The sequence below is a fragment of the Panthera tigris genome, chromosome D1 (assembly GCF_018350195.1).
Source record: "Panthera tigris isolate Pti1 chromosome D1, P.tigris_Pti1_mat1.1, whole genome shotgun sequence".
NCBI lineage: Eukaryota > Metazoa > Chordata > Mammalia > Carnivora > Felidae > Panthera > Panthera tigris.
Window position 1 is genome coordinate 100,513 of NC_056669.1, and position 26,276 is coordinate 126,788.

The 26,276-nt window shown below is 45.8% G+C and overlaps 2 long non-coding RNA genes across 10 annotated transcripts in view; one reads left to right on the forward strand and one right to left on the reverse strand.

Annotated features, from left to right (window-relative positions):
* The window catches only part of LOC122231094, a 40,043-nt gene extending 16,339 nt beyond the window's left edge, over positions 1–23,704 (forward strand). Inside the window, exons 2-9 of one of the 2 annotated variants that reach the window (XR_006208237.1) lie at positions 11,989–12,127; positions 14,376–14,432; positions 15,348–15,408; positions 15,516–15,551; positions 15,641–15,913; positions 18,122–18,217; positions 20,843–20,998; positions 23,563–23,704. This is a non-coding gene — a long non-coding RNA (uncharacterized LOC122231094). The remainder of the gene's footprint in view (positions 1–11,988; positions 12,128–14,375; positions 14,433–15,347; positions 15,409–15,515; positions 15,552–15,640; positions 15,914–18,121; positions 18,218–20,842; positions 20,999–23,562) is intronic. The other variant, XR_006208238.1, reaches the window with a different exon arrangement.
* The window catches only part of LOC107180464, a 65,381-nt gene continuing 53,972 nt past the window's right edge, over positions 14,868–26,276 (reverse strand). For 4 of the 8 annotated variants that reach the window (XR_006208235.1, XR_006208232.1, XR_006208229.1 and 1 more), the window contains 6 exons: positions 24,661–24,726; positions 19,997–20,089; positions 18,703–18,948; positions 17,318–18,188; positions 15,698–15,989; positions 14,868–15,023 (listed from right to left, as the gene is read on the reverse strand). This is a non-coding gene — a long non-coding RNA (uncharacterized LOC107180464). The remainder of the gene's footprint in view (positions 15,024–15,697; positions 15,990–17,317; positions 18,189–18,702; positions 18,949–19,996; positions 20,090–24,660; positions 24,727–26,276) is intronic. The other 4 variants (XR_006208234.1, XR_006208231.1, XR_006208233.1 and 1 more) reach the window with 4 other exon arrangements.

The window sequence follows — 26,276 nt, forward strand, 5'->3', positions numbered from 1 at the left end:
CTGTGATATGTATTCAAGAGCAAGGCAGATATCCTGAGCACTTGAGCTGAGAATGTCACCCTGTCTTTTTGCCAGCCCTCTTCCCTTCCCTGCGAGACAAGAATCTCCTTTTGTTCACACGGAAATGTGGGTGAAGTCAGTAGAAAACGTTGCCTTCTCTCCTCTTCCCTTTATATCTCAAAATCCTTGCCACTATCTTCTGCCTTTCCCTTTCTCTGACTCATTCTCTCAGGCCCACTGTTCCACTCCAGCCATGATCAGGGTGTCCTCCAGCTGCTGGCCTCTGCCCTGTCCATCCCTCAGTGAGAAATCTGGAGTAGGATTATGCATTTCACAGGACTGATCAAGAAATATGTGATCCTCAGAGCCCTCCTGCACAAGGTTGCTGTCGTGGAGACATGGCATCCTGGGTGAGGATCTGACGCCATGTGTGGCCCCCTCACTCATCTCCCACAGTCACTGCTGGTCCCTGATCCTTACCCACCATTAGAAATCAGCCATATGCTAGGGTCAGGTACCTGTCTATCTGACCCCAAGCACCAGGAGTCAGTGAATATTTCTAAAATAAATGAGCACAAGCACCCCATGCATCTAGATATAGGAAGTTACCATCACCCCAGAAAACTATCTCGGGCTCCTCTGCAAAAAGGGCGATCTTGCTACTATCCTCCATCACTGCAATTTCTGCTAGTTTGTTACCTGTGTGTATAGGAACCGCACTCTGTGCATTCGATGGGGGGTGAGAGTAGGTCCTCCTAGAAGCAAACACTGAAACAGAGACAGAACAGTAAAAGTACTATTAAGGGATACTAAGAAAAACAAAGTGGAGAGCGCAGGGTGAGCAGAGAAAGCATGCGGGCAGATCTGACACATTTTTAAGATATATAATCACCATACTCTGTCACCTCACACAGTCCTCTTCAAATTTCAAAATAGTTGTCATATAAGACAGTGAGATTTACGAGATTTTGGGTTATTTCCCTATGGTCTTATGTTTTCCTATATGCATTCCCTCTTCGGTACTTAATCTGTGGCCTCAGATGAACACTTTAGTGTGTGGATGCATCTGCAAGTCTATATGTAATGGAATATGATTGTCTCCAGATCTCAGATGTAGAACTCTGATATACACATTCTCGTAATTATCTTTTTCTTTCTTTGTCTGGTAAGGCCTGAATCTTAATAGAATAAGTGTGCCGTTGTCTTCTTTAAAGTGGCGATCCCCAATCCCTGGGCTGAGGCATTAACCGTCTTAGTTTAATGAACTTCTGTGACCATCTTTTTTTGATGATCATTTGTGTGGAGATATCTTAATTGAAACTGTGAGAAGGGTGAGTGGACATTTCCCAGACATTTTGCAGATGCATTCTGTATTCAATGTCTTCTTTTCATTATGTCCTTAGAAACAAATATTAGCCCTCTTTCACAGATAACCCATCTCAGGCTCTGTGTAGGTCCCACTGATAATTGGTGTTCTGGCTGAGATAACAGGAACACAGGGAAACGCTCGGGATATTGTGAAAGAAGTTTAAGGAGATAGATGCAAAGCCGTAGTCAGGTTATGTCAGGGGTCCAGCAGGGGTGGCATCTTGGCATCCCTGAATTGTAGGTTTACCCAGGCTAAAGGCCAATGCAGGCACTCAGCTGATCTAGATCCTGTCTTCACTTTTAGTCTCACTGAAGGATATGAACTTAGGCAGACAAGCATTTCCTTAAGACCAAGTTAAATTTCCTATATATCCAGGGCATTTTTTCACCCATAAATATCCAGAACCTTCAGACAACGCAGGGAGACAACAACCTTTTTAGATGATCACCTGGGTGCACTTTGACAAATATGACATTTTGGAGAGGAACCTTGCATTGTGCACTGAGAGTGATCCCACATAGTAGCTCCGTGTGGAACTCATGCTCCCTGCTCAGGCTGTGGTCAGGAATGGCCTGCAACTGCATCTTACTGAACCCAGTACCCTCCCCTCTGCACTTCCTCAAACTCTGCTTACTGTCCTCTAATTTCTCAAATTTCTATTCCTGTGTGATTCAAGTTTCTCCCACTCCTTCACTGGTGCTTCCATTATGGTGACCACAAGGTCTGTGTCATATAATGCATGTGCCCCATTTCACACAGGACACCTAAGGCACCTACACTTAGTGGTGCATCTCATTCTTCACAGAACTCAAAACATTGTGTCTGTAAAATATGCACCAGTACGCCCGATACATCTGTCTTTGTGTAAAAATCCTCTTTCTTTTTGACAGGAGAAACCTAAAGCTGACCTCATTATGGGGAAATGATACAGTCCATTGAACATATGTCCTGAGAAACTTGAGATATGTTACAAAGTCCTCAGGCAGTTTTGCAGTTGAATTGCCAAGCCCTAACAACCATCTCTACATTTTTCCCACAAAGTGTTTCACGAAGTAGATGAATATGCTTTAGAAATCCCTAACCACTTCAGTTTATCTACCCAAATAGAGGAGGCAGAGGATGGGGGGGGGGTAGTTCATAGCCCATGACTGGTGATGAAGGACTTTCCATGGGGTTAGGGTTAGGGGTTAGGGTTAGCGGTTCGGGGTTAGGGTTAGGATTAGGATTAGATGGTTAGATTTAAATGTTAGGATTAGGGTGAAGGTTAGGTTTAGGGTTTAGGGGCTAGGGTTGGGGTGATGGTTAGTGTTAGGGTAGGGCTTAGGTGTTAGTATCAGCATTAGCTTCAGGGTTAGGGTCACGGTCAGGGTAGTGTCAGGGTCAGGGGATAGGGGTTAGGATTTAGGTTTTATTGTTTAGAGTTTAGGTTTTAGGTTTTGGGGTAGGTTTTAGGTTTTCGTGGTTACGTGTTAGTGGTTAGGTTTTAGGGTTATGGTCAGGGTCAGTGTTTGGTTTAGGGTTAGTGTTTAGGATTTATGGTTTACGGATTAGGGTTAGAGTTTAGTGTTCAGGTCTAGGGTTTAAGTTTATGGTTACAGTTAGGATTTGGATTAGGATTTGGGGTTTAGGGTTCAGCGTTTCGGTGTAGGGTTTAGGGTTAGTATCATTGTTGCGGTTCGGGTTAGGGTAGGTCAGTGCCATGGTTTGTGTTAGGGATAGGATTTAGGGCTATGATTCAGGTTAGGGTTTGTGTTTGGGTTAGGGTTAGGAATAGTAGTTAGGATTAGGTCCTAGCACATTGCAGGGACTGATCCCACAGCATTGCAGTTGTCTCCCCAAAGGGCTGAGTAGAGGTTCCAAGGTCAGTTTCCTGTCAGGATTAGTCTTTTGGTTCCAATCCAGACAACTGTATGGGAGAATGTTCTAGCAGTCCTCAGGAATATTCTTGGGCAGCTGCAGCCAGCTTTTGGAAACAACATGGTGATGTTCCAGGTTCTAAGCCAAGTGATCCTGCACCACTCCTGTACCTAGGGCGTGGTTTTGTCATACTTTGTTATTGGGTCTGCATGGGTAGAGAGCCTTAACTAGGGTTATGGTTTGTTACACGGACGTCGCCAGGGCGTAAGCGACTCTAGTTTCGTGATCTCCCTCTAGGGCTGAATTGCGGACCCATGCGACGTTGCTTCTCAACTGTACGGTTAGGGTTGAGATAGTGTTAGGATTCGGTTGAGGGTTCTGTTAGGTTTAGGCATAGGCTTAGGGTTAAGTTCCAGGAGATCTAGTCGCTGAAACCAGAGCAGTGCAGTTGTTTCCCTGAAAGTCTAATTTGAAGGAACAATGGAGGGTGCCGATTAGGATTAGTCTTTGAGTTCCAAGGCTAGACAACTGTATGGGCCACCAGTCAGGTAGGCCTCTGGAAATCTCTCTGGAGCTCCAACCGGTCCTTCAAAAGGACATAGTGTATTATGTGTCCTATGAGGAGTGATGCTGCACCGCTTGTGTTCCCCAGGCATGTGGTGTTGTCATACATTGTTATTGGGTCTAATAGCGAGAGAGCCTTATCTAGGGTTAGGGTTCGGTCCAGTGACGTTTCCAGCTCCAAGTGAAACCAGTCTTGTCATCTCCCTCGAGGTCTGAAGTGAGGGCCAATATGACGATGCGGAGCAATTGTAGGGTTTGGGTTCGAGTTAGGTTTGGTTTCAGTTGAGGTTTCTGATTAGGGTTAGAAGTAGGGTTCGGGGTTTGTTCCCAGGAGGTTCAAGGCGCTAAACACATAGCAGTGCACTTGTCTCCCTGAAGGGCTGAGTTGAGGGCACAAGGGAGGGTGCCGGTCAGGATTTGTCTTTGGGTTCCAAGGCCAGACAATTCTATGGGCCACTGGTCGGTTAGGCCTCAGGAATACTTTCGAGCACCTGAATCCCAGCCTTGGAAATGACATGGTGATGTTACAGGTTCTATGTGGAGTGATCCTGCACCGCTTCTGGACCCCAGGCGTGTGGTGTTTTCAGATTTTGGTATTCAGTCCCCATGGGAAGAGAGCCTTAGCTAGGGTTAGGGTTTGGTCCAGGGACGTCACCAGAGCTGAAGCAACTCCCGTCTCGTGATCTTCCTCGAGGGCTGAAGTGAGGGCCTAGGTGATGGTACGGGTCAAGTGTACGGTTAGGGTTCGAGACTAGGTTAGGTTTTGGTTGGCGGTTCTGGTTGGGGTTAGGGTTATGGTTAGGTCCCAAGAGGCTCCAGGCACTGAACCTACAGCAGTGTGGTTGTCTACCCAATGGGCTGAGTTGAGGGCTCAAGGGAGGGTGCTGGTCAGGATTAGTCTTTGGGTTCCTATTCCAGATATCTCTATGGGCCACTTGTTGGGTAGGCATCAGGATTCCTCTCAGATAGCTGCAGCCGGGTTTTGGAAACGACATGGTGATGATCCAGAGTATATGTTGAGTGATCCTGCACCATTTCTGCACCCCAGGCGCTTGGTGTTGTCAGAGTTTGGTATGAGGTCCCCACTGGGAAAGAATCTTAGCTTGTGATAGGTTTCGGTCTAGGGACGTCGCCAGGGCCAAAGCCACTACAGTCTTGTGATCTCCATCGAGGGCTGAAGTGAGAGCCCATGTGACGGTGTGCTCAATGTAGGGTTAGTTTTCGAGTTAGGGTTAGGTTTTGCTTGAGAGTTCTGGTTAGCATTAGGTCCCAACAGGCTCTAGGCGCTGAAGCCACAGCAGTGCAATTGACTCCCCGAAGGGCTGAATTGAGTGCACAAGGGAGGGTGCCCTCAGGATGAGTCTTTGGATTCCAAGGCCAGACAACACTGTGGGCCAGTGTTCGGGTAGGCCTCAGGAATACTCTTGGACAGCTGCCACCGGGCCTTGGAAATGACATGGTGATGTTCCAGATTCTATGCTGAGTGATCCTGCACCGCTTCTGGACCATAGGCGCGTGGTGTTGTCACTTTGGTATTGGGTCCTTATGGGGAGAGAGCCTTAACTAGTGTTAAGGTTCGGTCCAGAGACAACACCAGGGCCGAAGCGACTCCAGTCTCGTGATCTCCCTCAATGGCTGAATTGAGGGTCCATGCAACGGTGTGAGTCATGGGTTTGGGTTCGAGATACCGTTAGGTTTCTGTTGAGGGTTCTGGTTAGGGTTAGGGTTAGGTCCCAGGATTCTCCCTACACTGAACCCACAGCAGAGCAGTTGTCTCCCTGAAAGGCTGAGTTGAGGGCACAAGGGAGGGTGCCGCTCAGGATTAGTCTTTGGGTCCCAGACCATACAATTCTATGGACCACTCATCAGTTAGGACTCAGGAATTCTCTTGTGCACCTGTACTCAGGCCTTGGAAATGACTTGGTGATGTTCCAGTTTCTATGCCGAAGGACCCTACATCGCTTCTGGCCCCCAAGCACATGCTGTTGCGAGACGTTGGTGGGTCCCCATGGGGAGAGAGCCCTAGCTAGGGTTAGGGTTCGGTCCAGGGATGTCCCCAGATGCAAAGCGACTCAAGTCACGTGATCTCCCTCGAGGGCTGAAGTGAGGGCCCATGTGACGGTGCGGGTCAAGTGTAGCATTAGGTTTCGGTTGAGGGTTCTGGTTAGGAATAGTGTTAGGTCCCAGGAAGCTCCTGGCACTCAGTCCACAGCAGTGCAGTTGTCTCCCCGAAGGGCTGGGTTGAGGGCACATGGGAGGATGCTGGTCATTTTTAGTATTTCCGTTCCAATTCCAGACAACTGTATGGACCATTGGTCGTGTAGGCCTCAGCAATCCTTTCGGAAAGCTGCAGCTGGGCCTGAGAAACAACATGCTGAGGTTCCAGGTTCTATCCGGAATGATCCTGCACTGCTTCTGGACCCCAGGCTTGTGGTGTTGTCAGACTTTGGTTTTGGGTGCCCATGGGTAAGAGCCTTAGCTAGGGTATGGTTCCATCCAGGGTTGTCGCCAGGCTGAAACAACACCACTGTTGTGAATTCAATGGAGGGCTGATGTGTGGCTGTGAGTCTGCTGCAGAGTTAGTGTGCTAGATACAGTTAGGTTTAGGGTGAGGGTTATGTTTCGGTTCACCGTTAGGGTTAGGTCCCAGGTGAGTGAAGGCAGTGACTCTACAGCAAAGCAGTTGTCTTCCTGAAGGCCTGAGTGCAGTACAGAAGGGAGGGTTTTCGTTAGCATTAATCTTTGGGTTCCAAAGCCAGACAAACATATGGCCCACCCTTCGGTTAGGCCTCAGGATTCTTCTCGTGCAGCTGCTGTCGTGCTTTGCATATGACATGGTGATGTTCCACGTTTCATGCCTAGTATTTATGCACCAATTCTCGATCCCATGTATGTGCTGATGTCAGACTTTGTAAATGAGTCCCCATGGGGATAGACACTTAGCTAGGGTCAGGGTTCAGTATAGGGAAGTCGCCAAGTCCGAAGCGACACCAGTGTTTTGAATTCCATGGAGGGCTGAAGTGAGGGCACATACGCGGCTGTGAATCTGGTTTAGAGTTAGTGTGCTAGATAGGGTTAGGTGTAGGGTGAAGGTTGTGTTTAGGGTTACGATTAGGGTTAGGGTTATGTCTCAGGAGGCTCTAGGCACTGAACCCACAACAGTGGTGTTGTCTCCACGAAGGGGTGAGTGGTGTCCCCAAGGGAGGGTGTCAGTCAGGACTAGTCTTTGGGTTCCAAGTCCAGACAAATGTAAGAGTCACCCTTCAGGTAGGCCTCAGGATTCGTCTCGTGCAGCTGCAGTCGCGCTTGAAATGAGATAGTGATGTTCCACATTCCATGTCGAGTATTTGTGTACAGATTCTCGAAACCGTGTGCATACTGTTGTCAGACTTGGAATTGGGTTCTGACGGGGAGAGAGCCTTACCTAGGGTTTGTGTTAGGTCCAGGGAAGTCAGCAGGAGTGAATCGACTCCAGTTTCGTGATCTTCCTCGAGGACTGAATTGAGGGCCCATGTGACAGTTCGGGTCAAGTGTAGGATTTGGGTTAATGTTAGGGTTAGGTGTAGGGTGAAGGTTATGGTTAGGGTTACTTTAGGGCTAGGGTTAGGTCCCAGGAGTCTCTAGGCACTGACCCCACCGCAGAGCAGTTGTCTCCACGATGGGCTGAGTGGAGTACACAAAGGAAGGTGTCAGTCAGGATTAGTCTTTGGTTTCCAATGCCAAACAAATATTGGGCAAGCTTCATATAGGCCTCAGGAATCCTCTCGTTCAGCTGCAGTTCCGCCTTGAAAATGACATAGTGATGTTCCACGTTCCATGTCAAGTATTTCTGCACTGATACTCGAACCTATGTGCGTGCTCTTGTCAGACTTTGGAATTGGGTCCCCATGGGGACAGAGCCTCAGTTAGGGTTAGGTTTCAGTCCAGGGGCGTCACCATGGCAGAAGCCATAGCAGTTTTGTGAATTCCATGGGGGGCTGAAGTGAGGGTACGTGCGTGGCTATGGGTCTGGTGTAGCTTATTGAGGTTGATAGGGTTAGGTGTAGGGTAAGGATTATGTTAGGATTAGGGTTAGTTTTAGGTCCCAGAAGACACCAGACACTGATCCCATAGCAGAGCTGGTGTTAACCCGAGGGGCTGAGTGGAGTACACAAGGGAGGGTGCCGGTCAGGATTAGCCTTTGTCTTCCAAAGCCAGAGAAATGTATGTGTCACCCTTCGTGTAGGACTCAGGAAGCTTCTCGTGCAGCTGCAGTCGCGCTTTGGAAATGACATGGTGATGTTCCACGTTCCATGCCAAGTATTTCTGCACTGATTCTCGAGCCCATTTGTGTACTGTTGTCAGACTTTGGAATTGGGTCCCGAGCCTTAGCTAGCATTAGGGTTTGGTCCAGGGAAGTTGCCAGTCCTGAAGCAACTCCATTTTCGTGATCTCCCTCGAGGGCTGAATTGAGGGCACATGCGAGGGTGTGGTTCAATGTAGGGTAGGGTTAGATATAGGGGTAGGTGTAGGGTGAGGGTAATTGTTAGGGGTGCAGTTAGGGTTATGGTTTGGAAATAACATGGTGATGATATATATTCCGTGCCAAGTATTTCTACACCTGTTTTCGAACCTTGTGTGTGCTATTGTCAGATTTTGGACTTGTTTCCCCATGGGAGAGACACTTATATAGGTTTAGGGTTTGGTCCAGGAATGTCACCAGGGCCAAAGCAACTCCAGTGTTGTGAATTCCATGGAGCTCTGAAGTCAGGGCACATGCGCAGCTGTGGGTCTGGTGTAGACTTAATGAGATAGATAGGGTTCGGTGTAGGGTGATATTTATGGTTAGGGGTACTGTTAGGTTTAAGTTTAGGTCCCACGAGACTCCAGACACTGACCCCAAACAGAGCAGGTGTCAACCTGAAGAGCTGAGTGTAGTACACAAGGGAGGGTGCCCGTCAGTCTTCGTATTTGGGTTCCTAGACCAAACAAATGTATGGGCCACCCTTTGGGTAGGCCTCAGGATTCCTCCCGTGCAGCTGCAGTCGTGCTTTGGAAGTGACATGGTGATGTTCCAAGTTCCATGCCAACTATTTCTGGACCAATTCTTGAACCAGTGTGAGAGCTGTTGTCAGACATTGGAATTGGGTCCCAATGCATACAGAGCCAGAGCTAGGGTTAGAGTTCGTTCCAGCGGTGTGGCCATGGCCGAAGAGACTCCAGTCTCGTGATCTCGCTGGAGGGCTGAATTGAGTGTCCATGCGAGTGTGCAGGTCAAGTGTAGTGTTTGGGTTAGAGATAGGGTTAGGTGTAGGTTGAAGTTTACGATTAGGGTTATGATTAGGGTTAGGGTTAGGTCCTAACCCAGCAAGCTCCAGGCACTGAACGCACAGCAGAACAATTGTATCCCCGAAGGGCTGAGTGTAGGACACAAGGGAGGGTGCCTGTCAGGATTAGTCTTTGGGTTCCAAGGCCAGGCATATGTATGGGCCACCCTTCGGGTAGGCCTCAGGAATCCTCTTGTGCAACTGCAGTCGTGCTTTTGAAATGACATGGTTATGTTCCATGTTCCATGCTGAGTATTTTTGCACCGATTCTCGAATCCTTGTGGGTGCTGTTGTCAGATTTTAGAATTGCGTCCCCATGGGGAGAAAGCCTTAGCTAGGGTTAGGGTTCAGTCCAAGGAAGTCGACAGGGCTGAAGCGACTCCAGTCTAATGATCTCCCTCGAGGGCTGTGTTGAGGGCCCTAGAGCAGGTGGGGGTCAAGTATAGGGTTCAATTAGAGATAGGGTTAGGTGTAAGTTGAGGTTATGTTTAGGGTTATGGTAGGGTTAGTTTTAGGTCCCAGGAGGCTCCAGGCACTGAACCCACAACAGTGCAGTTGTCTCCCCGAAGGGCTGAGTGGAGTACATAAGGGAGCGTGCCGGTCAGTATCAGTTCATAAGATCCAAGACCAGAGAGATGTTTGGGCCACCCTTGGAATAGGCCTCAGGAATCCTGTCGTGCAGCTGCAATCACACCTTGCAAAAGAAATGGTGGTGATGTTCCATGTTCAATTCCGGGTATTGTTGCACCGATTCTCGAACCCGTGTGCGTGCTGTTGTCAGACTTTGGAATTGGGTTTCCATGGGGATAGACACTTAGCTAGGGTAAGTGTTCGGTACAGGGAAGTTGCTAAGGCTGAAGCGACACCAATGTTATTGATTCCATGGAGGTCTGAAATGAGGGCACATGTGCGGCTGTGGATCCGGTTTACTTTTCATGTGCTAGATAGGGTTAAGTGTAGGGTGAGGGTTATGGTTAGGGTTATGTTTACGGTTAGTGTTAGGTCCCAGGAGGCTCTCCATCCATGTAGTTTCAAATGGCAAGATTTTATTCTTTTTGATGGCTAAGTAATATTCCAGGGTGTGTGTATGTATGTATGTGTATACACACACACACGCACACACACACATATACATACCGTGTGTGTGTGTGTATGTACGTCTGTATCCATTCATCCATCGATGGACATTTGGGCTTTTTGCATACTTTGGCTATTGTTGATAGTGGTGCTATAATCATGGGGGTGCATGTGTCCCTTCAAAACAGCACACCTGTGTCCCTTAGATAAATGCCTAGTATTGCAATTGCTGTGTCGTAGGATAGTTCTCTTTTTAGGTTTTTGAGGAGCCTCCATACTGTTTTCCAGAGTGGCTGCAGCAGCTTGCATTCCACTATTCATTGTTCAGTAGGATGTTCTTTATTCTACAAGTATTTGTTATCTTTCCAAATTTTTTCTGGTGGTTGATTTCGAGTTTCATAGCATTGGGGTCTGAAACTGTGCACGGTGTGATCTCTATCTTTTTGTACTTGTTGAGTACAAGTAAACATAAAATTATTTATGTTTACTTATTTTAGAGAGAGAGAGACAAAGCATGAGCGGGGGAGGGGCAGAGAGAGAGGGAGACAAAGAATCCGAAGCGGGCCTCAGGCTCTGAGCTGTCAGCACAGAGTCCGACACAGGGCTCAAACTCACAAACCATGAGATGACGACCTGAGCTGAAGTCAGATGCTTAACTGAATGAGCCTCCCAGGCACCCACTTTAATGAAATTTTAAATGACACCGTTCAAAGTGCACTTGCTACCTTGAAAACTCAGAGAGAAAGAAATGTGAAGAATCAGGAAGTGGTTAAGAGTTGGCTGCTGAGTTTTACCGTAATTTGGCTTTGGAGGGTTTTTGTTCATTGGGTGAAGTGAGCACAGCATATTTGCCTGCCATTTACCACAGTAGACAATGGGCCTCTGGGAGCCAAAACTCTTTCTGACCAATGAGCTGGAATTTTACTAGGACCGCCAAGATGAGATTTGCTATTTCAAGGACTAGGAGTTATCTTTTATTTTCACAACTAGGTAATTATCACATCGTTCAACTTTGCCCTCCAAGATATGTAGAAAATACCCAAATATAGTTGAGAGAGAAAGGGTGATAGCCAAAGTGTATAATCCTTTCCCTTTAAAAAATATGTTTAAATTATGCTTTATGATTTTTTTTAAATTTTAGTGAGGGGGCATGCAAGTGGGGGAGAGGGGCAGAGGGAAAGAGAGAGAATCTTAAGCAGGATTCACACTCAGTGTGGAGCCCAACACAGGTCTGGGTCACATGATCCTACAATCATGACCTGACCCAAAATCAAGAATCTGATGCTCAACTGACTGAGCCACCCAGGTGCTCAATAGTCTCTTTCTCTCTGAATGCTGAATAGTAAATTTTCAACGTGAATGGGGGAGAAACATGCATACATACATACATACATATGTATACCACTAAGAAAGCCATGAGTTGTTAGACATGAACTATTTTCCATCATCTTTGTCTTCTAGTTATATTCATGCCTCAAGGTGTTTGTTGATTGCAATGCACGATCTTGCTGTGTGAGGTACAAATTGTTGTGTGATCAGTTTTCCGTGAAAGTCTTTCCTCATATCTGTCTTAACCACAAGATGCAAATGTTGAATTCAAGGATGTAGAGCTAAGAGCCTTCAGGTCCAATAACTGTCAACTAGAAGTTATATTTTCTGTTGGGGAGAAATCCCCGTATGATGGCAATGACTTTGCATTGGTAAGGGAAAGAATACTTTCATGCCTTCGTGGTTCTTGCCTTTTTTCTGTCTCACCAAAATCAAGACTCAGGTCATGTGCACGTTTATCAAGAAAACACTTTTTTTTTTTTCCAGAAAATAAAAATGCCCTGGAAGACAAGTGTGATGCATTGAGGTCTGTGAAAGCCACAAAGGAAGCAAAAGTCAAACAGCTGAAGGAGAAAGCACATAACCTGGAAGAATTCTATGAACAAAGAAAAGTGCCTACAAAAAAGTAACATGGGGGCGCTTGGGTGGCTCAGTCGGTTGAACGTCCAAATTCGGCTCAGGTCATGATCTCACGGTCCATGAGTTCAAGCCCCATGTCGGGCTCTGTGTTGACAGTTCAGAGCCTGGAGCTTGCTTTGGATTCTATATCTTCCTCTGGCCCTACCCAACTCGCACTCTGTCTCTATCAAAAAATGAATAAACGTTAAAAAAAATTTAGAAAAGTAAGATGTTCATGTGAGAACTGTCACAAGGACCGGATTGTATGGGAGAACATGGCAGCCAGTAGAGATAATTGTATTTCTTTTGGAACTGGGTCCAGAGTATTTTTGCCCAATGCATTCAGTAGTATTGGACCTTCCCTTCCTACCTTGCTTTCTGTAATGTAACCTGCATTTTCCTTTCTGTCCTAAGTGCTTGCCACACATTGTGTCATGTTTTGGGGGTGGAAGAGGGAAGGTACCATCATTAATAACTTTAATACCTGGATCCACTCTGGATCCACCTACACTGTCCTACAGGTTTCAATCGCATCACACTGTTTTGTCACCCAGCAATTAGGTCATTTTTCTTCAGGACCAGACATGGGTCAAAAATGTGTGGGGAAAAAAAATGAATTATCTTGCTGCAGAAACTATGGAAGTTGCTTTCTGGAAAGTGGGTAGGGGTACCAGCAGTACTGAATCCCTGCATCCATACTGCCAGTGAGATTGCTCACTGCAGGCCCAATCCCTAAGAAAGTCAAGTTGTTTCCTGTCCCCTGATTTTTTAAGTGTAACTCTTCTGAGTCTTGGCCAAAGCCCGCAGCTTCACTAGGGCTCATCTTTGCTGGCCGCCCCTGAACTACACTTGTTTACTTCTAAGTCTGTGCCCATAAAGTTGTTCAGCTTCTTTGCCATTCAAATGTATGCCCCCCACCTCAATGATGAGTCCTAGGGAGTTTGGGTCCAACTGCCAGGCTGGCTTTGTCCTGGGCTTCCTTCTTCTCCATCTTGGTCTTGTGTGTCTTTGTGGGGTTGTCAGACACTTGGTGCATTCAGTAACATGTTTCCTCCTTTGTACAGTATTTCCTTTTGTTCTCAGGAGGAGATGCGGGACTTTAGAGTCCCTCACTCGTGTTGGAAAATGAAGTCTTCTCTTCTCTGGAGACTCACCTTATATTTGTCCTTCCCACAGCTGGGGCTGGGGTTAGGGCTTGCTCTGTCTCACTGGCATCTTGTTTTTGTTAACTCGTAAGCACTTTCTGTGAGTGGGTGCAGCACCCTGACCACCTCTCTATCTTCAACCCCTTACAACAGAGCCACTACATTACAACCACTCCAGTGAGCATTTGCCGAAGGACTGCCTGAGAGGCCAGAAGGAAATGCATGTGCCTTTCTCTGTCTAGTGCTTTTGTGTCATTTTCTAAGAGATTTTCAATTTTGCATGTGATTCTTGAGTACATCAAGTGTCAAGTTGAAACCATCTCAATCAACACCACAAAGAAAATAGTCTGAGGGTAACACAGCAACCCAGCCTTGCCAAGCATTGCCTTTTGCTGCCTTCATTATCAATGGAATGAGTCTTGTTAAAGTAGATTTGGCTCCATGAAGTTGAGAGTTTTCCACCTGAAATCTCTTTCTTGGAAGTAATCCCAGACTGTGTGACAGTTCATGTCATGTTGTACGTCAGGAGATGATGTTGTTCTAAGATTGGCCTTTTGAAGGTGGAGGCAGGGGTTGCAGTCCTGAACTCTAGCGATGTCTGGGAGTGAGCTGCAATGTTAGTGAAACCATATTCTGGAAGGTCGTCTTTCAGGTGATTGCCTGTGTCATGGTACAACTTTTGGACTGAGAATCAGGGCTCCCCATGGAGGTGTAAGACTAGTGATGATCCCCTGCTTCATCCTAATGGGTACAGTTGGTCAGATATGGTTTTTCACTCACTGATGAAATGAGTCTTCACCATCTCAAACAAAAGACCAACTCTGGGAAGGCACAAAGTACAATGTTATTTGATGACTTTATGATAAAGGAGAGGAAACGAAAACTAGAAAGACAGTTCCAATAGTAGAGACGTGGCAGCAGACAGAAGTTGAATTTTCTTGAACTTAAATGGGGTGTTCACTTCATTTCTCTGATTGGGTTGTCAGTCTGTGCATTTATGGGAGAAGTGGGGGAAGGGATATTTGCATAGGACTTCAAGAGTGCTGGGAGGTAAAAAGGGAGAACCTCTGGACCTTGTTCCTGACTGTGTATGTATCTTTCCCATCATAGGAAGCTGAAAATGACACTGTGAACTGGTGGCAAAGAAGAATCAGCTGGCAGCTGCAGGTAAAATTTGAAAATAGCTACTTAAGGGGCGCCTGGGTGGCTCAGTCGTTTAAGCATCCAACTTCAGCTCAGGTCATAATTTCACAGTCCAGGAGTTCGAGCCCCGTGTCAGGCTCTGTGCTGACAGATCAGAGCCTGGAGCCTGTTTCAGATTCTGTTACATCTCTCTCTGTCCCTCCCCCGCTTATGCATGTGCTCACTCTCTCTCTGTCTCAAAAATAAACATTAGGAAAAAAAAGAAAATAGCTACAGAAGAAATAAACAAGTACAAGTGAGTTCAGCTAGTAATTACCAGCAGCTCATGAAACCGCTGTTCATTTTTTGGTTTTTAATCTTTGTGCAGTGTTTAAAGTCAACATATGCATAGAGTATTAACAGATAAAAAAGGTAAGTTTAGAAAGAATAAAACAATTAAGTTTCTAAACATTAGCAGATCTCAAGTAGTGGCCAGACTGTGTGGAAACTTTGTCCATGCTAACATTCCTCGGAGGTGGTGTCAATTGTCATCATATGTAGGAAAGCAGTGTGTCATACAATGAATCATATCCATCAACGTGGTAGTGCCATTTCATGGCCCTCATCTTTGCAACCCTGGGAAACATGATGAAGATATAAGTTATAGAAGAATAGATCTTTATGATAAAAGACACTTGTCACATGATGAGTTAGAGAAAGATTGAAAATGGGAAGGAATTCTATGAACTCTGAACCCTACAGGCATGGAATAATGAGTAAGGAAAAGATGTAACAATAGCTTTGATCCTACTGGTCATTGATAATCATGTGCAAAGTGTTTCATGTGTAAGAATAAATTGTATCCTGGGACAAATATGAGGTTGTTGGGAACGTGGGCAGCTTATTTAAAATCATACCCAATATCGGGCCTTATCTGACAAGAGCAATTGTAACTCACAGGCAACAAATTGAACAAACACGGGAACAGCTGCAGCAGGCAGAGCTCCCCTTTAGATACCAGGTAACCTGAGTTCTGCCTGACATACTGAACCCTTAGCACCTCACGCGGGTGAGTGTAGTGGCCCTTGGAATCCCTGACCACGGGCTTTTCATTGTTGGCTTTTTCAGCTTGCAGTTCATGAGAAGAATGCTCAGGACAACTAGGTAAGTGTTTTCTTGTTTCCTCCTCTTTCTTTGGTGCACAGTGTGGCACCACCTTCCGACTGAAGGTGTATGTGTTTTTTCTCCCCCAGATCAAGACTCAGATCTGGGACAGGGAGATGGTGGAGCAGGGCAGGGAGGTCGCTTACTTGAAATACAGGTGTGGTCATTTGACTTGCGTTTTTATGGGTGTTTCCAGGGATGACGCCTGCACTGTTTGTTGTCTAGTAGACGACGCGGTGTTGCAACTCTTATAGAAGTCCATTATTTTTCTGTATCCAAGACTGGACGGGATGGAAGCAAAGAGACTGCCTGAGGGATACACGAGGCAGAAACCAATCACTGCAAGAACCCTCCACGGAGAGGTAAGGAGCACGTTGTGATGTGCCGCAGTCTAATTTCTGCTGTGCAGCCTGTTCCTGTGTGTGATCATCGTGTGGTCTGGAAAGAATCACAAGCAGTAAGGACGGCAGGTGGTCTGAAGGGGTGACAGAAGGGTGTTCTCCTCTGCTGCCGCAGACAGTGAGGCACTTGTCCCTGTGACTGGTGGAGTTCATGCCCCTCCTCTGACGGTGACCCTCCCACCTCCTCTAACATCCCGGTGTCTGAAGAGCCTGGAAACCTTCTTCCCACCCGGACACAATACGAAGACTTTAGTTTATTTGAGGAGAAGGTCATTTATTCACTAGTTTTAACAGTCTTTCTTTTTGTTTGTTTTGGGAACTGTAGCCCTACATCCCTCATTTCAAGTTCCATAAAGCTTAGCTTAGTCCTCTGATGGTATCAGTGCAACTCTGCAGGTTCACTGCTAACTTCTGACAGTTTTCCTTTTCTTGATAGTGTCAAATTAGTCTTTCCTTATATACTAACTGCTCTCATGTGGAAGGTAGCTTGTAGATAAGCTGGGAGATTGAACAATTTGCCTGAAGCCTGAAGAAATGCACCCTTCTTGAGGACTCATTGAGGATATACACCAAACCAGTATTCTCAATGTTATTCTTTTTTGTTAATTTTATTTATTTTGAGAGACGCATAGACAGAATGCCAAGCAGGCGCCACACTGTCAGTGAGGAACCCAATGCTGGGCTTGAATTCACAAGCTGTGAGATCGTGACCTGAGCCAAAATTAAGAGTTGGATGCTGAATCCAAGCATCCTCAGATTAATTCTTGATCTGTAATGGAATCGTGATTTCCCATGATGTATACTGAGAAAACTGTTTTACTGGTGAATTCTAAATTGCTAGTTTGCCTGGCCTGTCCACAATTATGTGATTAATTATGAAACAACATGAACTAGGGCACCATGAGGTCTTTATCAAGGTGAGAGGATGGTTCTCCCCCTTATCCTTGGGGACCTGACCATAGGGAAAAGTTTAAGATATTTGAGGAATGAGTTGAGGGATTGTTTTCATTCCGCACAGTCCTCTAAAAGCAGAATAAACCTCTGTCCCTTCTAGGGTCTTTAGTAGATCGAGAAACTGCTGAAACCTTTGTGGGTTACAGCGGCTCTGACTGTACCAAGAATGCATACAAGGACAAGGTAAATGCCAGGGCCATTCTCAGTTGTAACTCTTTTGGGAAACCCTCATCTTTATGTACAGCATGCTCCCCCGGCCTTGTCTCATTTTGCGTGTTGTGTGATATGTCTGTTCATTCTTTCTTTTCCAAATGCACACTCATAACCCAGGAGCCCACAGGCTTCTCAATTTTTAGTCTGTCAGCTTTCTGTGGTAAGTTTAGAAGCCAAAAGCGCTTAGAGACTGAGTACCTTAAGGTTTTTCCATGAGTTTCAGGAAATAATGAGAGGAGGATGACTGCACACTCCAAACAGAGGTCTCCCGGCCTGGGTGATCCCTTCCAGACCTCACCTCTGTGGGAACAGTGTGGCTGCTGTGTCTTCCTTTCTTGATTCTCGCTAGGAGATGAACCTGTTAGAAACGACATCATGACTCCAACTTTTTATTATGTGCCCTGTGCCATTTAGAGTGGTCATAGAGAAAGCCAATGTCAACACCTTTCTGTCTTTGTTGGTAAATGACTTGTCTGGAATCCTCCAGCTATACCTTAGGTAAAAAACAATTTGAACACTGTGTCGTTCTGTTGTGTTTCTATAAGCAGTTTCTGGTTGTGTCCCCAGTCACTGTTAGAGCTGATATAATCTCATGACACATACCAGTTTTATACCAAAACACTTGCATGAAATCTGTTATGTGAATTTCTCCCTCTTTTTTTCTGTTGCACATAACTACTCTGTGTCCTTTAGTATGCTTAAAGTCAGAATTCCCTATGAATTAAGATGAACACATCTGAACTTTGTAGACATTCACCACAAGTAACTCGTTCTTCACAGAAGACTCTCATCCCCTGCAAGATTCCAGGCATCCTCCACTCCCCAGAGGTCTCCGAGGCCTTTGACAACACTTCAAGAGGGAAGACTCCTTTCTCAGGGAGAGGACCAGAGGAGGCACAGTGAGGGTCCGGCTGCAGAACGTTTTGCCAGGAGTGGCTGTGATTCCATGAGCAGAATATGAGTCGTTTATTCCCAATCATTTTTTTTGTGTTCTTAATATAGCAAAAGCAGAGCATCTGGAGTCTCCGTAGAGGAGGGATGCAGGGTGAACCTGGACATCGATGGCTGCCTGTCGGGAGAATGCTACTTCATTAATCTGTAATTACTTCTGTTAACCCTCTAGGACAGGACCCTTGCCATTTTACTTCCGCAGACATGGGCAATGATGTGTGGTGGCAGTAGGTCAACCTCTTGCATCTACTACCCCAAGCTGTAGGTGGTATCCAGTGGCAGGGACAGACTTTTCAGGTACTGATGCTACTCTCTTGGATCCTGGTGGTAGAGAGGTGGCAGGTGCTGACACCTTCTTCTCTGGGTTACAGCTGCTTTTGGTATTTGTTCTCTTGTCTGGCATATGGATGTAGCTGTCACTTCTGTTCTGCAGGGAGGTCTGGATCCTGGGGACCTCCTCCGTTAACTGGATGATTCTGCATGCCCTACCCTAGACATGCCCCACCCCCATGGACTATTAGGCACGTCCACCTCCTGAACCTTAGTGGCCCTGAGGCCACCCGGAACCCCTCCACCTGCAACACTTGGTAAGATGATCTAAGCACTAGGATTTGACTCTAAAACACACTCACCTTATTTTGTTGCTGTTAGGTCTTGGGCCAAGGTGCAGAGGCGGTACCACAGACCATTGTGATGCAACGGGAATGTGTCTGCTGCCATTACCATATTCCTCAAGTTGCTCAGGATCTCATCTTTGTCATTTCCCCCACCATGGGTTGGTACAGGCATCTCTTGTGGAAAAGGAATGGGGCCGTATGCAGAAAAGCAGACATAGCGCTTCAGCAGAAATGCCCTGTACACAGTCCACTTGCTGGGATCTGTGAGGCATGAGGCACAATGTAACATACATCCATCTAGTTGTGCTCACAGCCATCCATAGTTGTTCTATGAGTGATGAATACATCTGAATCAGGGCTTTTAGGAGTCTTCATCAAGTTATAAGGGATGGTTCTTCAAGTTCTTTTTGGGTATCACCGGAGGCATGTGGGACACCCTGTGCATGTAATTTGGGATCTCACTGGGACAAAGAGTTTAAGTTGATGGAAGTATGAGGGGAGGGTTTTTTGGGGTTTTTTTTGACCTCCAAACAGTCTACTCAAGTCAGAATAAACCTCCATCTCTTCTAGAGCTTTTTGCAGGTCCAGAAGTAGGTGTCACAACCAAGAGTGACATCGACACTGGCTCTGCCAAAACTACCAAGAAGCACAAAGTAAATACTGTGGCCATTTTCAGTTCTAAGTCTTTACGGACAGCCACATCTTTCTGTACAGGACACTCTCCTGCCATTGTCTCTGGTTTGTGTGAAGTATGGCCTCTCTGCTGTTTTTTTTTTTTTTTCCCAAATGCAAAACCTTTATCACCGAGTCTATGGGATTCCCTATTTTCCAGCTGGCATCTCTTTGTGGTAACTTTAGAAGCTAAGCGTGCTTAAGGGTGAGAACCATAGGGCTTTTCCAATGTGTTCCTGGAATAAATCAAGGAGGATGACACCACACTCCACTTGGAAGTCTCCTACCTTGCCTCATTCTTTGTGGATCTCCTCAATGTGGAATCATTGCTCTTGCTGTTTCTTCCTCTCCTGTTTCCTTCTATTGAGGGTTTTAACATGCTCAGAAAAATCTGTGGGTATCCTTAAAATTTGAAAATGCGAACTGCCTTTACTCCAACTTATATTTTTGTATGTGTCATTTACAATGGTCTTAGACAAAGTAAATTTCATACCCATCAGCATTTTGGTAAACATGCTGTCCAGAGTCCCTTCAGGTGTGCCCTGGGCACAAATATCTGAACTATAAGAGGTGGCATATTTGCCATAGAAAACATGCACTGAAACTTAAGTTGTGAAGAGAAAAAATCCAAAATTACCTGTGTGTCAAGTCCCCACGGTGTCCTTCACTTGTGTTCACATGAGCACATTCTCTCGTGTCCTGTGTCACAGGTACAGCTAAAACATGGAAACTTACACCAGACATCAAAGTGCATTTGTGTTAATTTTGTCTTTTAGAATTTCAGCTCATTTTTCCAGAGGACACAATTACCCTGCAAAGTGTACTGCACTTAAGCTGAGAAGTACCTCTGAATTCAAATAAATTAGCTGAACCCAACTAACATGTATAGGCTACCTGTTTCTCTAAGAGCATGCTTTCCCAGGTCCTCTACAGGCCCTCACTGTGCCCATGGATAGCACTTCCAGAGAGGAGGAGATCCCATTGTCGGGACAGTAGTTTGGACACAGGCAGGGGCTTAGAGGCAGAACTTTGAGCCACGAGGGCTATGATTCCATGTGTGGACACTGGCTTTGTCATTCCTTCTCATTCTGTAGTTCTTCACATACACAATAAACAGCCTCTGTGGTGGAGGGGATGAAGGGTGGAGTGTGATCCTGGACATAGTTGACTTCCTATCTGGAATATGCTACTTTGTTAATTTAGTATTCAGCCTATAAATCTTCTAGGAAAAGGACGCTTGCTGTTTCTATGTTTCCAGACACGTGGGGACATTAGTTTACCCCAATCACATCCTCTTCCCACCCCAAAGCTGTAAGTGGAACCCAAAGTATGGGTAGAGATTTTGGCACTGATGCTGCCCTCTTGGAACCTGGTGGTGGGGAAGCTAGTAGGATATGAGCACTGCTGCTTTGGGTTTCCGCTTTTTGCTGGTGTTGGTGCTCGGTTCTGTCCTATGAACTTACCTTTCATTTCTTTTCTGCAGGCTATTTTGTATGCAAGAGTCCTGGTCCTTTCCCAGGATTTCCTTGCAGGCTGTACCCTGTGGACCACCCTTCACCTCCAGTCATGAGCTATAGGCCACATCCCCCTCCTCCACCTACTCTATTTGTTAAGATGACCTGAACTGGATGAGTGGCTGGTAAAGTATATTCATCTTCTTCATGATTGACTTTGTGGCAATGATGTAGAGATGGTTGTGAGTCTTGGCAATCCAACAACAAACTGCCTGAGGACACCGTAGCATATCTCAAGTTTCTCAGGACATACATACAATGGGCAGTGTCATGTCCCTGTAATACAGTGAGCTATACGTTTCTCTTGTCAAATGAAAGAGGAGTTTTTACACAAAAGCAGACGTATCAGCAGTACTGGTGTGTATTTTGGAGACACAATGTGTTAGGTTCTGTAATGAATGAGGTGCACCCCTAAATTTTGGAGCATCAGGTGTCCTGTGTGAAAGAGGGGCATTCAAGAAGACATCCGGATGGCCAACAGGCACATGAAAAGATGCTCAACGTCGCTCCTCATCAGGGAAATACAAATAAAAACCACACTCAGATATCACCTCACGCCAGTCAGAGTGGCCAAAATGAACAAATCAGGAGACTATAGATGCTGGAGAGGAGGTGGAGAAACAGGAACCTTCTTGCATTGTTGGTGGGAATGCTAACTGGTGCAGCCACTCTGGGAAACAGTGTGGAGGTTCCTCAAAAAGTTGAAAATAGACCTACCCTATGACCCAGCAATAGCACTGCTAGGAATTTACCCAAGGGATACAGGAGTACTGATGCATAAGGACACTTGTACCCCAATGTTTATAGCAGTACTCTCAACAATAGCCAAATTATGGAAAGAGCCTAAATGTCCATCAACTGATGAATGGATAAAGAAATTGTGGTTTATATACGCAATGGAATACTACGTGAAAATGAGAAAGAATGAAATATGGCCCTTTGTAGCAACGTGGATGGAACTGGAGAGTGTTATGCTAAGTGAAATAAGCCATACAGAGAAAGACAGACACCATATGTTTTCACTCTTAGGTGGATCCTGAGAAACTTAACAGAAACCCATGGGGGAGGGGAAGGAAAAAAAAGAGGAGGTTAGAGTGGGAGAGAGCCAAAGCATAAGAGACTCTTAAAAACTGAGAACAAACTGAGGGTTGATGGGGGGTGGGAGGGAGGAGAGGGTGGGTGATGGGTATTGGGGAGGGCACCTTTTGGGATGAGCACTGGATGTTGTATGGAAACCAATTTGACAATAAACTTCATATATTGAAAAAATAAAAAAAAAGAAAGAGGGACATTCATTAAATGATGCAGCCCTTGTGATCACCATAATGGAAACACCAATGAAGGATCCAGTGCAAAAACGGGGGGACCTTGAATCATACAGGAATAGAAGGGAAGTTGAGCACAGTAAGCAGAGTTTGAGGAGGTGCAGAGGGGAGGGTGTTGGGGGTCAGTGAAATGCAGTTGGAGGTCATTCCTGGCCCCAGACTGAGCAGGGAGTATGAGGTCCATATGGAGCTGCTATGTGGGATCGCTCTCAGTGCACAATCCAGTGTTCATCTCTAAAATGTCAGCATGTTGCCAAAGTGCACGCAGGTAATCCTCTAAAAAGATTGTTGTATCCCTGGATTTTCCTCAAGGTTCTGGATATTTGTGGGGGAAAAAAGCTCTGGAGATATGGGGAATTTAACTTGGTCTTATGAAAATGCTGTATGCCCAAGTTCATATCCCTCAGTGAGACTAAAAGTGGAGACAGGGTCTAGATCAGCTGAGTGCCTGCATTGGCCTTCAGCCTGGGTCAACCTACAATTCAGGGCTGGCCAGATGCCACCACTGCTGGACCCCTGTCATCACCCTGACTACAGCTTTGCATCTCCTCAAACTTCTCTCATAATATTATGATGCTTTGCCTGTGTTCCTGCTGTCTCAGCCTTAATACCAGTTCTCAGTGGGACCTACACAGAGCCTCAGCTGTGTTATATTTGTTTCTAAGGGGTAATATTTGTTTCTAAGAACAAGAGAAAAAGAAGACATTCAGTGCAGAAAGCATCTGCAAAATCTCTGGGAAGTGTCCTCTCACGCTTCTCACAGTTTCAATTAAGATATCTCCACACAATGATCCTCCAAAATAGATGGTCTCGGGAGTTCACTAAACTAAGACTGTTAACAACTCATCCCAGGGAGTGGGAATCACTGTTTTAAAAAATAAGACAATGTCCCTCGTTTTTCTATTAGAATTCGGGCCCTGTCACACAATGAAAGAAAAGATAATTATGAGAATGTGTACATTCAGAGACCTAGATCTGAAGACAATCATTTTTTTTTAATTTTTTTTCAACGTTTTTTATTTATTTTTGGGACAGAGAGAGACAGAGCATGAACGGGGGAGGGGCAGAGAGAGAGGGAGACACAGAATCAGAAACAGGCTCCAGACCCTGAGCCATCAGCCCAGAGCCTGACGCGGGGCTCGAACTCACGGACCGCGAGATCGTGACCTGGCTGAAGTCGGACGCTTAACCGACTGCGCCACCCAGGTGCCCCAAGACAATCATTTTCTATTACACATAATCTCACAGATGCAGCCACACACTAAAGTGTTCATCTGAGGCCACAGATAAACTACAGAAGACAGAATGCATGTAGGAAAACATAAGATCACAGGGAAATAAACCAAAATCTCTTTGCCTTATAGGACAACTCTTTTGAAATTTGAAGAGGACTGTGCACGGTGACAGACAATCGTGTTTGTATATACATTTTAAGAAGGTGTCAGATCTACCTGAATGTTTTCCCTGCCCATCATGTCCCCTCCACTTTGTCCTTCCTACTGTCCCATAATCTACCTTTCATCGTTTTGTCTCTGTGTCAGCGTCTGCTTCTAGGGCCATCTACTCTCGCTCCCCACTGAGTGCACACAGTGGGGTTCCTGTACACACAGGTAACAAAGTGCCAGAAATGGTGGTGATGGAGGATAGAAGCAAGATCCCCCTTTGTGCAGGGGAGCCTGAGGGAGTTTTCCGGGGTGATGGGAACTTCCTATATCTAGATTGATGGGGTGCTTATGCTCAATTATTCTGGAAATATTCCCTGACTCCATTGTGCCTTGGGGTCAGATAGACAGGTATCTGTCCTTAGGAAATGGCCGAGTTCTAATGGTGGAGAAGGATGAGGGACCAGCAGTGACTGTGGAGAGGAGTGAGGGTCAGACCCATGCCCCGCATGCCAGGTCTCCACAGACAGCACCACATGTAGGAGGACTCTGAGGAGCAGAGATTTCTTGATCAGACCCATGAACTACATAATCCTCCTGTAGTTTCCTCACTGAGCGATGGCTAGAGCAGAGGCCAGCAGCTGGAGGACACCCTGATCATGGCTGGAGTGGAGCAGTGGGCCTGGGGGATTAAGTCAGGGAAAGGGACAGGCAGAAGGTAGTGACAGGGAGTTTGAGAGAAAAACGGAAGAGAAGAGAAGGGACCCTTCTCTGCTGACTTCACCTACATTTCTGTGTGACCAAAACGAGACCCTTGTCTCCCAGGAAACGGAAGAGGGCTGGCAAAAAGACAGAGTGACATACTCAGCTCAAATGCCCAGGGTATCTGCCTTGCTCTTGGACACCTAACACAGGAAGCATGTGCTTTCTGTCATGATTGGAACTGCAGCTCATACCATTTAGTGAAAATCAATCCAATTATGAATCCCTCAGCATTAAAGTACTCAACAAAATTAAGTGAACAGACTGAAAGATACAACACAGGATAAAGTCCAAAGGTAGACTGACTGCAATACTTACGGAATACAGTCTATCAGAAAAGGAGGTAGGTTCCCTAGTGCAGGCATTCAGACATGTGGGCAATATCTGAAAATGTTAAAAAAAAAAAAAAAAAAGTAGTCCTTACTTCAAAAGCGACGTTAGCGCTAGACACAAAGGGATCATGATTTAAGGTTTAGAGAGCAACCATATGACTTCATGGTGCTGTATCCATGAGATCAAGTCTCATCAAATTATACCCTTTAATTTGAGGCTCTTTGTTATATGTAAATTATACCTCATTAAAGAGAGTTTCAAAGCACAAAATACTAGAAGCAAATGTGGGAACGTTCCTTTCTAATCCTGAAGTGCACGGGTGATATGAGTCTGCCACTGTCTCAAAAATCCAGAATAATAAGACATTTAAAAAATTAATAATAGCAGAGTAAGCAGACCCTGAGCTCACCATGTCCCATGTTTTCAACTACATAACTTCCACATCCAAGTCCATGAACCAGAGAGGGATCCAAGACTGGCACAACAAATTCCACACCTAAATAGAAGCTGCATCAGGAAGGTTAGGAAGGTCAGAAAGGTGGAGGTTGGATGTCTGCAGAAGGAGCAGAGAAAGTGAGCCCTCACACCAGGGAGCTGACCCAGGGAAGACTAATCTCCATAACATTTGGCATTAAAACCCAGGGGAGCTGAATTCCCTTGAGTTTAGATCCTGGCACTTTGGAGGTCAGCTGACCCAGCACTGGGTGATCCAGAAGGATGAGTGATAGCCAGGTCCCTGCCTGTGTAGAGAGGCAATGTAAACATGGCATTTTACACAGTGCCCAGGCCACAGGAGACGTATGTATTCATGCTGATTCTTGATTCTTGGCTCAGCTGGCCGGCCTGGGTCCCACTGACCCCACTGAGAGCAAGCACAGCCCACAACGGGCACGCAATCATTGCAGACCCCTGCACTGAAAGGAAAAGTAACCCAGACAGAACAGCAGGGAGTGAGCAATACCCATACAATATCCTCCTGAAGGTCCAGGTCCTATAAATGGAGACGTGCACTGCTGAGGGCTCCAGGACCTCTTCTTCATAACGGCATTAATTTCAAGATGAGAAGGCACAGCTTACTTTCTTAACACAGAGAAATAGAGCCAGAGCGACAAACAAAATGGACACACAGAGATGTTTATCTACAATGAAAGACCTAGTCAAAGCCACAGCCAGAGATCTAAGCCAAAGAGATATAAATAACATACCTGATACAGAATTTAAAGCAATGATCATAAGGATACTCACTGGAGTTGCGAAATGAGTAGAAGAGTGAGATCCCTGACAGAGATAAGATATAACACATTTAGACACTGAGGACACAATAAAGGAGAAACATGCTTGCTGGAATGAACAGGGGATGGAAGAAGGAGCCGAACAAACTAGTGACTTCGAAGACTGAGTAATGGAAATTAATCACACTGAACCAAAGAGAGAGAAAAGAATTCTGCAACGTGAGGTGGGACTAAGGGAACTCAGTGACTACAGGAAAGATAATAGTATTCATATTGTAGGAGTCCCAGAAGGAAGAGAAAATGGGGAAGAAAATTTATTTGAGGAAACAATAGCTGAAAACTTCCCTAATTGGGGGAGGAAAACGAACA